General features: G+C 34.1%; 1 long non-coding RNA gene across 3 annotated transcripts in view; it reads right to left on the bottom strand.

Moving 5' to 3' along the window:
• Positions 1 to 12,701, bottom strand: part of LOC136795399 (uncharacterized) — a 100,518-nt gene that overhangs the window by 31,137 nt on the left and 56,680 nt on the right. For 2 of the 3 annotated variants that reach the window (XR_010842980.1, XR_010842979.1), the window contains exons 3-4: positions 9,722 to 9,913; positions 8,930 to 9,246 (exon numbers count right to left, since the gene is read on the bottom strand). This is a non-coding gene — a long non-coding RNA (uncharacterized lncRNA). The remainder of the gene's footprint in view (positions 1 to 8,929; positions 9,247 to 9,721; positions 9,914 to 12,701) is intronic. The other variant, XR_010842981.1, reaches the window with a different exon arrangement.

The raw sequence follows: 12,701 nt of genomic DNA, 5'->3' as shown, positions 1-12,701 counted from the left end.
AACCGATCTAGCCCGAACCAGATATCACTCCTTCCATTATAAACTCCCTAACCACTCAAACCCCCTAGTTTCTAATCTTGCATCCTCTTCCATTCTTGACAATCCTCGGAGGCGCCTGAAAAGAAGATGGCCACGAGACCAGCTAATGTAAAATGTCATTAGAGCGCTACCAATGGGTAGTTTCTCTACATGCCTGTAGACTGCAATTTAACTTAGATTAGATTTGCTAAATGTACAGTTGTAAATAGCAATAAATATTAAACAAAATATTAATATTGAAAAATTAAATTAAAAATAAATTTTACTTTGGGCTTTAGCACTATCTCACATTACGATAAATTCATAAACAATAATAAAAATGGTGTGTGGATATATTTTTCTAAATATGTTACAGGAGCTGTTTTTCCAGTAATTTTTTCCCCTTCAAAGAACCTCCAGCAAACAGAATTAGCGAAGAAGGTAAGGGGAGAGTTGAAGGTAATATAAACATACGAGGGAGAATAATTCGATTGACCGAGACAAGGTGGTCTAGAAGCTATACTTCGCCGCTAAAAATAATGTTAACTTATATTCGGTTATCGGAAGCCTTTCAAAGGGGTCTTGTCTTTATTAGGTTGCAAATTTCGTTTGCTGTCTCCGCTTTTAGGATGCGTCGGTGGCATTTCGAGGAAGCAACACTAGGGGGAGAACGAAAAATCTAAAACAACTTATAGTAAAAGTGCCAAAGAGGAGAAAAAAGGCAGCTATTTTACCCAAATTTTTGATTACTTCAACGAAAACTATTTATAATTACTAGTCAATGATGAGACTGCCAAGTATAGGTAGGGAGAATACAAAATGGTGGCTGTTTCAAAATGTTAAAAAAATTAATTTTTCATTCGGAGCTCTATATCTTTACCACTACCAACAAGACTAGAAAAACTAAGAAACATCATTTAAAGGAGTAATAATGTTAATGATGTTTTCCAATGCTCCTATGAAGATAAACGTCATTTTTTATTTTTTTATTGGAATAGATAGATTTATTTATTGATAGATATTACAATCTGCCACACAGTTGTGGGCAATAGGTAATAGTGATGAATGATCTCATACATACTAAAATAAAAAAAATAAATAAATAAAATAAAAAAAATAATAATAATAATAAAATGAAAAAATAAAATAAAAAACTAAGAAAAACAAAACAACTCTCTTAAAATATATTCAAACAAAAGAATAAACAAGATGAACATAATTAAACTATCTGTATGAAAAAAAAAAATAGATAAAATAATATATACAATATTTACACAATCGACCTGAGGATCCCTGAGCCCACTCTATCCCTCACGTGTGAGTGATGGGAATGTCAGCAGTGAAGAGGATGTAGAAGACAGGACCCAGGACACTGCCTTGGGGAACTCCTGCCTCGATGGGGTAGATATTTGAGTACTCGGAACCACTGCGAACTCGAAAGGAACGATCTGAGAGGTAGGAGCGGAGGGTAAGGTATAAGGTTTGGGGTAATATGGATTTGAGCTTGAAAAGCAATCCGGAATCCCATACCCGTTCAAAAGCTTGCGCTAAAATGTCATTAACTACTTTATAGTACATTTAAAGAATTAGAATCTGTACCGCTACAACCCATGACATGTTAAGGGTCCAATACTTTGTAAGGAAGTGCTATTACTAGGCGAACGGTTGTGCAAGGAGGCGATTTGGTCAGAATCACGCTCAACCCAATTAAGGGTAACAGAGAGCTGTTTACGTTTAATAGTTCTCGAGATATAGCATTTTAAATTGCAACATTTTACAAAAAATGCACTAAAAAATCAGAAGTTAGTGAATTTATTTTGAGAAATCTATATCTCAAAAATCATTCGACACACAAATGTCTGTTTTGGTTAAAAGAAATTATTTTTTTATCTGGAACTCTATATCTTTAAAATTGCACATAAACATTTTTTTATTTATTTATTTAATCTGATTTACAACTGTACAAATAATAAATACAATAAGTAAATATGTTGTATGTTTCATATACACTTGAAAATCTTGAGAAGGAACACCCATTGGTGGTACTTCAAGCATTAATTTAAATTAGAAGGTCCCGTGGCCATCTTCTTTTCAGACGCCTCGGAGGATTATCAAGTATTGTTAAGGATGAAAGATTAAGAATTAATGGGTTAGGATGGGTAAGGAGTTTGGAATAAAAAGACGCTTATCTGTTTTGGGTCAAATCTGCAACGAATGGGATGTTAAGGTCTTTGTGAGTGAGTTTATTTGTAACGTAATAAGGAGCATCAAGGATTTTACATAGGATTTTGGATTATAAGGATGCGGGAGGAATTTTATGGTTTAGTAGAGCCCCAGAGCTCAATTCCATATGTCCAAATTGGTCTGATTATCGGAGTATATACTAATTTTTTGTAGTGAATGGGAAGTTAAGAGCGTTTGTCAAGTAGGTGTTGTAGCAATCGGAATCTAAGAGCAGTTTCTTGTCGTTTCAGTCTTGTGTGTGGATTCCAAGTAAGTCTCTTGTCAAGATGGAGTCCTAAGTATCAAATCTGTTCAACAGGCATTAGTGGTGTATTTAGAAAGGATACTGTAGGACAGGAGGGCAGAGGTTTACGACGGAGAGTAAAGGTGATTTGGTGGGATTTGTCAGGATTTATTTTGATTCTCCAGTTTTGACACCATTCTTCAATAGATGTTATTTGTGTCTGTATTGTTTGTGATTCATTAGTTGGGTCGTTGTTTACAGACAGTATACATGTGTCATCAGCGTATGTAGTTAGGACTGTGTTTGGGTGGGTTGGGATTTCAGCTGTATAAACCGTATAAAGAATGGGACCTAAGATACTACCTTGAGAAACACCGGCCACTAAAATTTAATACACTATAAAACGTAAGAGAACATCATTTAAAGGAGTAGTAATGTTAATGATATTTTCCAATTCACAAAATGTCAATTTCTAGTTGTTCAGATAAAATTTTTTAAAATAACATAAAAACTACTGCTCCTATGAAGATAAACATCATTAACTACTTTTTGGTACATTTAAAGAATTAAAATCTGTACCGCTACAACCCACGAAGTGTTATGGGTGCAATACTTTGTAAGGGAGTACTGTTACTAGACGAACGGTTGTGCAAGGAGGTGATTTGGTCAGAATCACGCTCAACTCAATTAAGGGTACCAAACTTATGAGGCTGGGTGGACTCTAGGGAGATCCAGAAAACAAAGCATTGACTCACGGCTACAGTGTAACAGAAAACAATTTTCTGCCTAGCCGGATTCGAACCCGGTTTCTTAGAGTTAGTAGCATCGTGCCTTACCACAGTGCTACTAGTAGTACAATTAACTAGGTTTAATTTGAGTGCTAGCAGACATCTGTACCTTTAATGGATCCTGAGATATAGTTTTTCATGAATCAAAATCTTTGTCCGAACAACTAGAAATCAACATTTTTTAAAATTCATTTTGATAAAAATCATGAAAAGTACTACTCCTAAAAAGGGAAAGGTTATAAACTACTTTATAGTCCATTAAACTAGCTTTAATTTGAGTGCTAATAGACATGTACGTTGAATGGTTTTTGAGATATAAATTTCTCTATTAGCACTCAAATTAAAGCTAGTTGAATGGACTATAAAGAAGTTTATGACCTTTACCTTCGTAGGAATAGTAGTTTTCATGATATTTGCTAAAATCAATTGATTTATAGTTGTTTGGACAATAAATTTGATTATGAAAACGTTTTACTTCAGAAACTATTGGACGTACTGATGTCTGCCAGCGCTCAAATTAAAGCTAGTTAAAGTTACTACAAAATAGTTTATTTTTGTAGGAGTAGTAGTTTTTATGATATTTGACAAAATAAACTCACAAAAAGTTAATTTCCAGTTGTTCGTATAAAATGTTGGAATTTTGAAAAAATATATCTCTAGATCCATAAGACGCACATATGTCTGCCAACACTCAAAATAAAGGGATTTTAACTTAATATATAGTAGTTTATGACACTTATCTTCGTAGGGGTAGTAGTTTTTATGATATTCACATATGAATATGAATTTGGCAAATGAAAATTTGTCCAAACAACTATAAATCAATTTATTCTAGCAAATTTCATATAAACTATTACTCCTACGAAGATAAATATCATATACTACTTTATAGCTCATTAAACTAGCTTTAATTTGAGTGCTAATAGACATCTGTACGTCGAATAGTTTTTGAGATATAAATTTTTCAATATAAATTCACTAACTAATGATTTTTCAGTGCATTTTTTATGAAATGTTGCAATTTAAAAAGCTATATCTCGAGGACTACTAAACGTAAATAGCCTTAGGGCTCATATTTTAGCAAATTTGTTCTACTTTAAATGATGCTCTTTTCCGTCTTCTGGTATTGTTGGTAGTTTTAAGATAATGAGCTCTGAATGGAAAATTTTTTTTTTTTTCTTTTGACACAGCCTCCATTTTTTATTCCCCCTACCTATACTTGGCAGACTCATCAATTTAGACTACTAATTATACATGGTTTTCATTGAAGTAATCTGGAACTGGGATGACATAACTGACCTTTTTCTCCTCTTGGGCTCTAGTACTACTACTTCAGAATGGTGAGGGGGGGGGAGGAGGGTAGTGAGGTTTCTTATTCACCTGTTGAAGAAGCTTCTTGCGAGGCGGCTGTGGTGAAGAAAAGGTGCGCTGTCACATTACTAGCAACAGATGGTTCGCAACCTGACTAGGCGAGTTAATCTTTATTAAAAAAAATCTTGTTCAACATTCACTTACTAACCTACGTTGAGTTGTAATTAATGCTGACAAGTTTCAGAACGGAAAATAAAGCATAAAAACGAATGTACTGTGTTTTTTAGTTGTTCTTAAATAAAAGAGCACATGTGGATAGGAATGTTTTTTTTAAATATCTACAATTGTATATTACATAATACATTCAGTAAATTTGATCTTAGTTAAGATGGAGTGTTACAGGCGTGTAGAGCAACTACCCATTGGTAGCACTCTAATGACATTTTACATTAGCTGGTCTAGTGGCCATCTTCTTTTCAGGCGCCTCGGAGGATTGTCAGGAATGGAAGAGGATGCAAGGTTAGAAACTAGGGGGTTTGAGTGGTTATGGAGTTTGTAATGGAAGGAGTGATAATCTGGTTCGGGCTAGTTCGGTTATATAGGGAACATTAAGGTTTTATGTATGATTTTATTTGTAACAAAATAAGGAGCATTGAGGATTTTGGATTGTAAAGATTGGATACGAGAGGAATTCAAAGGTTTAGTGGAGCCCCAAAGCTCAACTCCGTAAGTCCAGATGGGCCTTATTATTGTCATGTAGATCAGTCTTTTGTAATGAGTTGGAAGTTTAGACCGTTTGTCTAGTAAGTGCTGTAATAGTCGGAATCTGCGTGCAATTTCCTGTCTTTTCAGTCTTGTATGAGGATTCCAGGTTAGTCGTTTGTCAAGATATAATCCAAGATAACGAATCTGTTCTACAGGGGTAAGAGCCACATTATTAAAGTATACTGTAGGGCAGTCGGCAGGTTTTCGAAGAAGAGTAAATGTGATTTGCTGGGATTTGTTGGGATTTATTTTTATCCTCCAATTTCGACACCATTCTTCGAGGATTGTGATATGGGACGAAATTAAGTTTAACCTTCTTTTTTGTTCATTCTATAAAAAATTTAGCGACATACATGATAATATTATTATTTTTTCAGAGACAGACGGTATAGTAGACGAAGAAGCTAGAGATATCGACCGACTGGGCCATTCTATTTCGGGAATGTGGGGACATGATTATAAATCAGGGCCATTGAGCCCAACGTGAGGGGGCTCTGACCCAGATTTCGGAAACCATTTAGTGTAGAGTGGAGGAGGGGGGGTGCTATTTTAGGTTCGGCCCCGCAGGATAGGCCCTCCAACTTCTGGGAACTTATCCCTACTTCTGCGACTGGTGGAGCCCTTCAGCCCTTCCGCTCTCTTGAATTAGTCATTGAAGAGAAAACTAGAGGGAACTTAATGGTGTAGTTTTGATATTATTTAACGTTTTCCCTCAATTTTTATACGATTTAAATAAAAAAATAAATAAAATCTCGTGCAATACGCCGAACGCACAATTTTAAATTTGTTACTCTACTATCAGTTAAATTTAACCCTAAATATTGAAATAAGATAGTTGGCCGTATGAAGTAGATTGGAGCAAGATAGTCCCGGAGGCGGTCAATAAAGATATCAAAATAGTAACAAAAACTATTAATTGTTATCCAACGTTTCGCTCCACTTTACAGGGCTTCGTCAGGGCTGGTAACAGGGATGTTCTGCTCATTTGTGACAGATTCAATGTCTGCACTCTAGAGTCTATTAAACTTCAGTCAAAACGGACCTACGATAGGCAAAATTTACAACTTTTCACATGTCAAACACAGACATGCTAAAACATCTTAAAAAAAAGTGTCTTCTTTCTCTGGACTCCAGGGCACTCAGCTGGAAATTAGGCAGCGGATAAAGCTGCTAAATAGGCTGCTACAATGAACGTTCCACCACTCCAAATTTACGAGCCGAATGACATAAAGGCATTTTTAAGGAACAGAATTCGAAAAAGTTGGGATTCAATGTGGGCTGACGTACCACTCACCAATAAACTAAGAAATGTTAAAAAAACACACAAAAGTGGACAAGTGCCATAAGGGGAAACAGAAGAGAAGAAGTGGTTGTTGCAAGAGTAAGAACAAAAGAGTACCAACCTATATGCCAAACCTGTCAGTCCCCATTATCGATAAAGCATATAATTGAAGAATGCTCATCATTTCGTCAAGCCTTCGAAAATAATAAAATTCCTCGTACAAGAGAATTGGCCCTTAAAGACTCAGCAGAATCCGTAGACAAAATAATAAAATTTCTGAAAGAAACTCAACATTATACTAAAATATAATCCTCCAACATCGAGCAGTGTAAAAAAGAAATAGTCTACATTCAACTATCAAATGTCAAAGACAAGATGATAAATAAAGTAAAAAGGGTGTAATAACCTAGATGTTGATCGCTCTGAATAAAAATCTAATCTAATCTGCTGCTATCTGCCATGTGAGCTGTCAACTGAAAACGTCACACATATATGCCCTGAAAAGTGGGGCGAAACGTTGATTAGCAATGAATAGTTTTTTGTTACTATTTTGATATCTTTATTGACCACCATCCGTACTATCTTCCTTCTATTTAACTCTAAACACCTTTACTATGCATTTTGGCACTACTTTACCTTCTTACATCAATTTTCCTTGAATATTAGGTCGAAATTAATAAGAAGTAAATGGGAATCCCCAGGATGTTGGTAAGAAAAGCGTGTACGAATGATCCTAAATGCAGAATCCCGACACAAGGAGAAATATCTGAAGCCTTTGAAGTCAGAACCGAAGACAAGGAGATGGGCTCGCACCAATGCTTCCATTTGAAACATTAAGTCCATGCGTACGCAGACGGCAGTGTGTTTTTAATAAGTAACCAAGGTGACGTGGAAAAACTCCCAGTGACTCTAATGAGAGAATCAGAGGAAATCGGCTTGCTAGTAAAAGAAGATAAAACAAAATATTTTCTTACCCGAAAAATTCACCACATGGACTGTGTAGATCGTTCGAAAGTAGACAGTTTCAAATTCCTCGGCTCCACAATACCATCGATAAATGATCAACAGACTGAGACAGACCAGCGTATAACAAGCGTGACCAATAGTATAATAGCCTGGAAGAAAAAAAGGCCCATTTCACCCCAATTTTTGATTATTTTAATGAAAACTATGTATAAGGACTAGTCAAAATTGATGAGTCTGCCAAGTATAGGTAGGGGGAATAAAAAATGGCGGCTGTTTCAAAACTTTAAAAAAAAATTAATTTTTCATTCGAAGCTCTAAACAACTATAAATCAATTTATTTTAGCATATATCAAGAAAACTACTATTCCTACGAAGGTAAAGGTCATAAACTTCTTTATAGTCCATTAAACTAGCTTTAATTTGAGTGCTAATAGACATCTGTACGTCTCATAGTTCCTGAGATAGATTTCTGAAAATAAATTAACTAACTACTAATCTTTCAGAAGATTTTTATAACATTTGGCTTTTTAAAAAGCTATATCTCCAGAACTATTGGACGTAAATAGCTCTTGTAGGGCTAATATTTCAGCAAATTTACTCCTATTTAAATAATGTTTTCTTAGATTTTCTACTGTTGTTGGTAGTTTTTAGGATATAGGGCTCCGAATGAAAAATTTATGTTTTTTTAAGGTTTTGAATTTCATCAATTTTGACTATTAATTATATATAGTTTTCATTAAAGTAATAAAAAATTGGGGTGAGATAACTGCCTTTTTTCTCCTCTTGGGCTCTTGTACTAAGAGCCTTCTTCTCTTTGTCCAGAAAACTGAAATCCCGAAAAATCGGAAGCTATGTGTGTGAAATGCTATGATAAAACCAGCTCTGATATACGGCAACGATACCTAGGTTCTAACATTTATCCTAGAAAGCAGTGTCGAAATAGTTGAACAAGTCCCCCGTACAATTACAGGAGCGAGACTGGTCAGTCAATATCTCACGAAATATAGGCAAGGAGGTTAAAGTGAGCGGGAAATGTGGCTTGAAGCAATCCATCAGGACTCCTCTACAAACAATGATTGGATTGAAAGAATCCAAAAATCAGATTCTACAGAAAGTTCTGTATGCATCCAACTGGAAAGCAGTAGCCCAAGATAGGAAGGCCTGGAGAAGGATGGTTTGGGCGCCAAATATCTACAGGGTCAGCAGAGCCAACAGGAAAAAAAAAATAAATACATGTATATATCATATATATGATATAGTAAGAGTAAAAATTGCGTATCTAATGTTATTCTATATATGTATTTATATTGTGGATAGAGCGTCTAAGATTACCGTTCTGCTATTAGGTCATAGACATCCCTTCCTCCGCCGATGAACTAAGATATCCAGTTACACATCATCCACTCCAAGTATTACAAACAAGTGGGACAGTTGTGAAGACAATGCAGTGAGTCCACTTCCATTATGTCTTAGGCTGACAGCTTGTAATAATGGGGTTTGTCCCTTATTGCATTTCCGGGCCAATGTCTGTCAAAATGTTTTCCCTGTCTAGAAATGAGAACAGACAATCAATCTCCTGGTAGACACTTACAATAACCAATATTCCTTGTTGTTCAACTTAATTTATTTTTTTATTATTCGTGAAAGATCTGAAACAAGAAAAAACATTAATGTTTGGAATTAAAATAACATAATATAATATATGAGGTATATATAATATAATATAAACACTATATATATAGTGTAATATATGAACTGTACATAATATAATATATAAACTATATATAATATATTAACTATATATAATATAAATAATGTGATCCACTATAGCCGTACAGATATAATTCTAATACATATTAGGGCATTCATGATGTTATGTTAAATATAAAATGTTTTACCATGTTAAATGTTATAAGTATAGGATTGTGAGCAGCCCTATTTAAAGTCATGTCGGATGATAAATATATAGGAGATCCTAGCGGATTTTCTGAGCGACTTGTTTTATAAACTTTCCTTCCAAAACTTCAATTTATTTTTTACTTCTCAGTTTCGATTAAAGTAATTTATTACATCAGGCCTAAATTGAGTAAAAAGTAGTTGTGTGAAAGTGCGGCTACTGTGTACCTTGTTGATCTTCTGCCTTGTAAGGAAGAGAATCAAGATGAGCTAATTGACAACTGTCAGGAGAGGCACCTCCAAAATGTAATAGCAATCTGACCGTCAAACACATTTTTGAAGAATGTCGCCACTACACATCAACTCTGAACCAGTTAGGGATACCAACAAATGTCCCAATGGCGTTGAGAAACGACGAATCTGTAATTGTAAAAGTCTTTAAATTCATCCATCAGACTAACTTAATAACCAGCCTTTAATTATTATAATTATCTATTTAACTTGCCTTATTTTTAAAATTAGAACAGTCAGTTATCTGCTTTTCACCATCCTTACCAACATCGTACCGATTATTAAATAAATTATAATTGCCACGAATTTTATTATAATTGGTGCGGATCAGTACACCATACCAAAGCTATGACTATGGAACAACTAGGCCATACCAAAGCCAACAACCAACCAACGGGCGTTGATGATCAGGCTGTTAAACGCCCTTTCAAAACTAACAAACAACTGTCAATAAATATGCAATAATAAAAGTATGAATAGATGAGCAAATATGTTAAAAAATAAGATATAAAACAAAAAAGGGGGGTATATGTATATTTAAGAGAAATACACATAAAATAGGAATAAATTAATTATAGATTTTAAATATATTAAAAAATGTTTGTGTTGTAAGCAGAATAATTAGTAATAAATGTTAATTAAATTATATTGAAAATGTAAATTAATGATTTAAGAAAAATTATGTTATATGATAAGGTGATAACAGAGTCCCAACCTGTATGAAGGTAGGTTCTGTTTAAAGGTTGCAAATGTAAATGAAAGAAAGAAGTATTTATTAAATTTAAAACTAAATTCATATTATAATTATGTTTATAGACTTATTTTTATGTTATTAGATTGGCAATAACATAAAAATAAGTCTAAAAATATATTTATACTATGAATTTAGTTTTAAATTTAATAAAAGACTGATCTACATGACTGTAATAAGGCCATTCTGGACATACGGAGTTGAGCTTTGGGGCTCCACTAAACCTTCGAATTCCTCTCGTATCCAATCCTTACAATCAAAAATCCTTCGTAAAATCCTCAATGCTCCTTACTTTGTCACAAATAAAATCATACATAAAGACCTTAATGTGCCATATGTAACCGATCTAGCCCGAACCAGATTATAAACTCTCTAACCACTTAAACCCCCTAGTTTCTAATCTTGCATCCTCTTCCATTCTGACAATCCTTCGAGGCGCCTGAAAAGAAGATGGCCACGAGACCAGCTAATGTAAAATGTCATTAGAGTGCTACCAATGGGTAGTTTCTCTACACACCTGTAACACTCCAATTTAACTTAGATCAGATTTACTAAATGTATTATAATGTACAGTTGTAAATAGCAATAAATAAATATTTAAAAAAAAAATTAACACATTAAAAAAAATGAAATAATTATTTTACTAGTTATAAGTTTGCAGTGTGATGTAGCAATCCAATGCAGTTAGGCTGCACAACTGATAACTACAAAGTGTTTTCCTCTATTATAATATAATTAACTAAATAATACGTAGTATTGTATACGTAATATTGTATACGTAGTATTGCTCAGTTTCATGATAATAATTCGTCGCGTGTGTATCAGGTTTATGCGAATTTTCCTGCTCCATAAATAGACTTTCCTTATTTCTGAGAAAGCTGTTGATGTAGGAGTAATCAAGAATCATATTTTGTTTCGAGGAAAGTCAACATTTATATTAGGTTAAGGAAATAAGTATCAAATCTTGTCCCGATCAATGATGGAGACTTTCCAAGAATACGTTTTCAGCGGAAATGCTATGTGCAGCTTTAATATTAATCAACAAATGATAAAATTCGTGCTATATTCGATTTATATAAGGTATTTTTTCCTATGCCCTAGAAAATATACAATTAAGTCATTTTCCTTCTCGCAGCCAGATATAAATTGGCTTTTACCTCGAGTAAAATCTGTTTTGGGCTAGATCGGTTACATATGGAACATGGGCTTTATGTATGATTTTATTGGTGACAAAGGATTTTGGATTGTAAGGATTGGACAGCAGAGGAGGTCATGGAGATCAATCTTTTTCAATAGATTGGATGTTTAGAACATTTGTCTAGTAAGTCTTGTAATATTCGAAATCGACGTGCAGTTTCCTGTCTTTTCAGTCTTGTGTGAGGATTCCAGGTTAATCGCTTGTCCAAATCTAGTCCAAGGTAGCGGATCTATTCTACAGGGTTAAGAGCAGCATTATTAAAATATACTGTAGGGCTAAAATATAATGTATATTGGTTGGTTTATGACGAAGAGTTTTATTTTTATCCTCCAATTTCGGCACCATTGTTCGAGGGTTGTGATATGGAATTGAAAAGTATGGGATGCAACTAAAGGGTTAACTGCGAGCACACATGTGTCATCGGCATACATTGTGAGGATAGTGTTAGGATTGGTTGGGGTGTCAGCTGTATAAACTGTGTAGAGGATGGGACCGTGGATACTACCTTGAGGAACACCAGCGGACTGAACTGCATTTGAAATAGGTATGAAATAAATTATGCATGGTTAATAAAGTGGAAATAAACCATTATTCTTGAAAGATTTATAAAACAATTGGTATATGTGGGTTTTACCAAAAGGGTTTACAATTTGTATTAGTTAGTTTAATATTTAAATTGATTAGATGGGTAATAAAGTACAGTAGTACATATAATAATATTATAAATATTATAAATTTATAAATTGATTATACATATTATAAATTGATTAGATGGGTAATAAAGTACAGTAGTACATATTATAATAAATATATACTATGGCAGTGCATAGTATAATAAAGGTATTGTAGTTTACTTGGTGAGTTATTGAGGTTTCGGTTAATCTTCAAATTTTGTATGGACCTTGGAGACATCTCTCTCTCTCTCTCTCTCTCTCTCTCTCTCTCTCTCTCTCTCTCTCTCTCTCTCT

The sequence above is a fragment of the Halyomorpha halys genome, unplaced genomic scaffold, assembly GCF_000696795.3.
Source record: "Halyomorpha halys isolate HHAL.00 unplaced genomic scaffold, Hhal_1.1 Scaffold1326.1, whole genome shotgun sequence".
Taxonomy (NCBI): domain Eukaryota; kingdom Metazoa; phylum Arthropoda; class Insecta; order Hemiptera; family Pentatomidae; genus Halyomorpha; species Halyomorpha halys.
This window is presented reverse-complemented; position numbering and strand designations above follow the sequence as displayed.